We start from the raw sequence: 6281 nt of genomic DNA on the forward strand, positions 1-6281 counted from the left end.
TAACAGCAACTACAGAGATATGAATGTGTTGGTGTATACAATAGCACTTCTGGTGGAATATTATGTATTGTAAAGGAATAGTTCTGCATTCGGTTTTCCTAATCACTCATGCCTGCAGTTTTAAAGAATAGGAAGATGAGCACCATAGGAAACAAAAAAAAAATGACTAGTCTTTGCTTGGCTCGATGTAAATTGATCAAGTCCAAATAAATTAGCAGATGTGATTTAGAAGGGTTTTTAGAGTTATATTAATGGGCACCATTATAATCCATGGAATGTTCTGACAACAAAAGTATATCATTTGTCTGGACAAGTCACAGGGAAATTGAGGTCAACGAGGCTTGATTAATAATAATAGCTTTAAATAATGCAAACTAGATCCAGTGGTAAAGGTTACAATAGTCATATAATTAAATATGACTCCACATTATCCTGCGACTAGAATGTAATAGGAATCTCCTATGTTATGAAACAGCTGACTGCTCAAATACAGTTGCCATCAAAAAGTTGACATCAATAAGTCATTCATGATTGTAAAAATTGCACCAATAAGCCTCAATTTATCGAAGAATTTAGATTCAGTATATCTCAAAAAATATTAAGCTCACTCTCCTGAAAAAAATGTGTTTAGTGGGGTTCTCCTTAAAGCTGATTTACTTGCTTTCTCAAAACCCTTAAGCACCATTTTAAGCGATCAACCATTTGAATCTTCAGTACTGTTTTATGATCAGTACAGCAACTAGTAGACCATTATTTATTAAAGCCGAAATAAAAATGGGGTGTAGAAAGGGGGGAGGGGGTGATGTCAGATTGAGTGTGTCAGTAGTCCAGGATGAGCTACTAAAAATATTTTGTTAAGTCTTCAAAATGGACAAAATCTAGCCTCTAAAATCAAGTAGCTTATTCACTGTCGGGAGAGTAGGCAGGAGAATGATGGTTTAATTCCCTCACTTCATTATTTAGTACAAAAGGCCAATACTGGTAGGTTTTTCCAGCAATAAGGGCTGGTTTTGCTCTGTATGATGCATAATTCAATGGGTGAGAAGACTGTAAAGGAGATGTCACTAATTTAAATATGCATTATAAAGGGCCAGTCACCCTCTTCTTGCATCAGATGCATATTGGGACTGGACCTTCAAGATGTATAGTGAATATAAAGAGTTGAAGCCACAACTCTCTTGCAAACTATCCTGGCAACTCTGCCTATATTGACTAAACCCCAAAATGTTGAAAGCATTTTACCCTGTTTATCCACTTTCACAGATAAGAGTGGGCACGTGAGATTTGGCCACATTGGATATCTTATGATTAAGCGCTAGTATAAGTGCAAAACGCATTAAGTCTCATTTGACCTGTTCCTGTAAGAATGGATTTACTATATTAAAAACTTAAACAAGTGAGTGTGGATTCTAGTTCTATTTATTTGCTTTACATAAATGATAGCAAGTATGCAGTCTAAATGCATGGGTCCAGGCAAGCTAAATTCAGAGAAATAAGCACATACACACCAGAACAAGTGAGCACTGTGTAGCTTCTATTAGGGGTCTAAGTCATGCATGCGCTTCAGGTTGGTTGGTAACATCAACATTTTGACAAGGATTTATTTATTTATTTGTCTTAATTTGTCTAGAAGATACAGTATGGATAGAAAGCTTAAGATGACCATGAATAATTATAGCTTGTTGATCCGATTTTTTTTTTTTTTTTTTTTACAGAAAATTAAATTTTCTTCTTGATCTCCTTAGGGATCTCCACTGAAATATGTGTTAGCCCATCACAATGATTTCTCTGTGTTTTAGCCAAACTTATATTCAGAAGCTATCAGATACTCACAAATGTTTATATGGTGATCAATATTTTCAAAACACATCAGTTTCCCTTTAAATCCACTGCATATATCAGTTTACCAAATATTCAATCCGCCTGAAATAGGTCTGCTTTGATGCAAGCCCCTTTCTGCTCATTAAACTTTGCCCTTACATCTCCCTGACATCTGGGGACTAAATGATATGTTAAAAAAAGAGCTGTGATGCTCAGCTGCATGAACTGCAAAGCACATTAAATTGCAAGCTTACATTACTCACATTTGAGTTAAGGACACATCCGTTTACGCCCCACACATTATAAAATTCCTGGTTACACACTGTGAGGACACTTGCAGGCACACAACACACTTTGCTAGATCTCAGTGTACTGGGCTGGAAGCTTTATTGTCAATTGATGCCTTGGTTTATGTTTGCTGTTGGCCCACAGTAGGGGTACAGGCATTCTATCATCAGTACGTCTCTAGACTGAGCTCAATCAGCCAACACCAATCTTTCTTGCTGTGACATTTCTCAAGCAATCGCTCCTCTTAGATACATATTTCTAATTCCTTGTATTGCAAAATAAAAAAAAGAATGTTATGAGGTTTATATTTTGGACCATAAAGAAGTTTCAGCTGGAAGAGAGGTGTTTTTGTGGCATTTATCTATCCGTACACAGTGTTTGCCAGTTTCTAATATTAACATCAAACATGTTCTGGAAGCCACGCTTACATTTCCAATGTCTGGGTGTTATTGTGTATGGGATTACATGAGGGGTACATGGAGCTGCGTGTTTTACCATCTCATCCCCAGCCAACTAGCACTCTCCTTCCACTCAAGTGATAAAATGTGGTCTTGTTATGTGTTTTGATCAAATTAATTGAAAGAGTAATTATTTTCTTAAGCTTACAATGAATAAATATTTGTTAGTGCCTGAATTCCCTGGCAATAATGTTTATTTGATCATTTATTTGAAAATCATGACACGTAACTGACTGCAACTGACTTCTCCTCCAACCTTAGAAGACGCCAAATGTTGTTTTTAAATTTATGTGAATGAAAAGATCCAACACACAGGTCTTTGTACTATCCATGAACAAACAGGTATATGGTAATCACACCCAAGGTAAGCCCAGCTCAGCTCCATCATACCTTTATTATGAACTGGTAGCCTAAACGTACAGGGTATTCACAGTGAGGTCATACAAACAATATATAAAGTTAAAAAGTAAAAACTAAGCAGGTCATATGATAATAAAAACCAAGTGCATGTATGTTTGAACAGTCCACTTGTCCATACCTGGACTTCAAATGCCCTATGGACCCATGCTCGACAGCACCTCATACATACATTTTTGGCTGTACTCTGTTAACGTGTAGAGTGTAGATGCCTATGATTTATTGGTCCCTGGTCATAAAGTTTCAGGGATTATGTGACTGCATTTGTTCATTTCTACAACATTTAGTGTGGAAAACATAGCACAACATATTTTTACTATGGTCCAAGCATACTCTTCAGCTCTAATGTAAAGAAATAAGTAAGACGTAATGAAATAATTTGCATTGCTCTATATAGGAAGCAGAATGTTTTTTTTTTAGTAAAATTATATATATATATATATATATATATATATATATATATATATATATATATATATATATATATATATATATATATATATATATATATCTTCGGTTATATTTGTGAAACCCTACATATTTCATATCTGTTTGGTACATTTTCTTCGCCAGAAGATTATATGTGGGTTACCCTGGAAGTTGGATCTGTGTATTCTTCTATTCCTTACACTCCGGCTCTAATGTATCCAATACCTCTCGAAGTGACTATGGTGAAAAATGTTAATGCTTTCTTAAGAGGCGGTACCGAATATTTACTTACCCATAATAACGTTTTGTTCAGCTCCAGAGATGTGGGGCATTTATGAGGAAGGTTTGTCCCCTTTAATGCAAACCTTATGTTCACAGCTGCTCACACAGTAACAACATTACCTGATTAGACTTAAGTGTACGATGTTCGGTGTCCTGTACGCACCAAAATACATTGTAAAGAATGTTCTCTGACGCTCAATCACCCCTTTCACATTGTTAAGGGTAGTACTGTCATGTAATATAATGTCAACTGAAAAAAAGACTTCTAGTGTGGGGATATCCATGTTGGGTTCTATGAAGGAGTTATGTGCTTTGATGGACAGGGTTTTAGTAAGATTCTCTAGGTTTTGACACTAACTGTATATGAACTTAGCAAAAAATAAGAATGCACATAAACACATGTGATACAAATGTATTGTTTGTGGGAGAGGTCTACATATGGGAACTCCACAGCTGAATGCTGAACTTGGACAGCCTCTCATTCACATTCGTGTTTGGACAAGAGAGTCCACACATCCTCTGCTTTGACAAGATTGCTATTAAGTAGTGGGGCACCAGCTGTAATAAAAATGTAGTAAATGACTAAAACAACACTAAATAGCGAAATGATTCCACAAAGTGGTTTTTCAATCTCTTTGTGACAAACAGGAAAAGAGCAATGTCTTAGTAACTAGAAAAGAAAAATAGCTCAGTTGGAAGATATACATTAATAACTACAATTACTTTATAAAATGGTATCCAGAAAACCTTATTTGTTTGATCCAACATAGTGTTTATGAGTGCAAATTATTACCAGAGACGACTTCAGTAGGTCCGAACTCTCCAAATGGAAGCCATACACCTATCACCCTTCTAAAATATTAGAAGGCACCAAAGACTGAAGAGTCACCAAGGGTCTACTGTCCATATCCATGTGCATGGTTGGGGGGTGTTTGGATATGGGTGTTTTTTTTGCAATTGATGGCAAATGGCAGGGGAGTTGTCCCATTAACTAGTTTAGTATTGTCCTATTAGCATGATGGCTTCAGTTTACATAAATGATTTAGCTCATATTAGTCCACTGGCAACGGGATGGACAGTTGTTATTGTAATTGTAATAAAAGCAACCTAGACAATTTCCTAATGCTTATTGTAGTGCTGAATCTTGTTGATATAGATTGAGAACATAAACTGGTGAATAAATTGGGTCCTATGACTGCAATTAGTTAAGAAAGTCCAAAGAAGGTTAATGAACGGTATCATTTAGAATATTGTTTTCAGTATTATCTTGATTACATCATGATTCTGAGTATGTTGATTGCATCAATGTAATAAACACCTCTCTGGCACTTTAACATACATTGTATAGTACTGTTCTATTAACTCAACAATCCCTACACGTTCAGGTTTATTTAAATGTACTTTAAATCGATTTTTTTTTTGGAAGCGCCTAAATCTCTACAATTGATATATTGCTCTTTAACATACCATTTCTTTGGAAGCTGTTCACGGTGAAGAAATCAATTTCATATCTGGGTCCCATTATTTTAACATGCCTCAGAAAAACGAGTAGCAGTGGAGGAATGTTCTGCAGCAAGGATCTCCTTTAAATTTATAGAAATCGAGCAGCTGAAATTTCCTAAGAGAATTGTTGCTATATTTTCTTGTGTTTAAACCATGGTTGTTAAGGAGATACCCACTGCCGATGGAGCAACGGTTCTGGCATCGTTCCCAACCACCTATATTAAAGATTTTCCAGTAAGTACATTTTCTTATGAAGCAATCTTTAAGAGACTTTAGCACTGAATAATTGTCATCACTTAAAACACTGGCATTCGTAGGCGATCTCTGGTGCATTATAACGAAGCAGAAATTTAGCCCTGGCCTTTTATATGAAATGCTGCAGACATTAGTTTACATCACTACTTAAGACTGTCTCCAACAAAGCTTCATGCAGAGCAAGACCGATTACTGAGATAACAGAATAAAGGGAACAAGAAAAAAAATATGAGAGAGAGAGAGATACACATACATACATACACACACAAAACAGCAAGAAATTTCAGGCATACATATTTGGGATTTGGTCACACTATATGGCCATATATTGCTTAGCCTACCACCACGTCAAAGTACCCAAATGTCCACAGGCCCTATATAATTTGACATGGCTATCTTGCTTACCAAGGAGATCAATCTGTAGGAGTCTCTCATGAAATGTAAAGCCTTCTCTGGACACAATTAATCAGGCATATCTCTCTCTCTCTCTCTCTCTCTCTCTCTCTCTCTCTCTCTATAAAACAGCATGAATTCTTCTAGATATACTTGCACAAAGTGAAGGATTTTGTAGGACTATTATAAGGTATATTTAAGTGTTTATGATCAAATTAATAGGTAAGTTGAAACAATAATTAACTAAAACAGAAACAGCTGTGTAAGAGGAATAAAACTGGGTGAGGAACAGCCAAACTCACTAACAATGTTGCTGAAGACAGTTTAATGTCAAAAGTCATATACCATAGCAAGGCTGAGTACAGCAACACAGCACATGGTATTTATAGTGCAGCAATGTCTCTCCGAGGCAGAAATGTCAAGGATGACAAGGGT

This window comes from Spea bombifrons, chromosome 3 (assembly GCF_027358695.1).
Source record: "Spea bombifrons isolate aSpeBom1 chromosome 3, aSpeBom1.2.pri, whole genome shotgun sequence".
Classification (NCBI taxonomy): Eukaryota; Metazoa; Chordata; class Amphibia; order Anura; family Pelobatidae; genus Spea; species Spea bombifrons.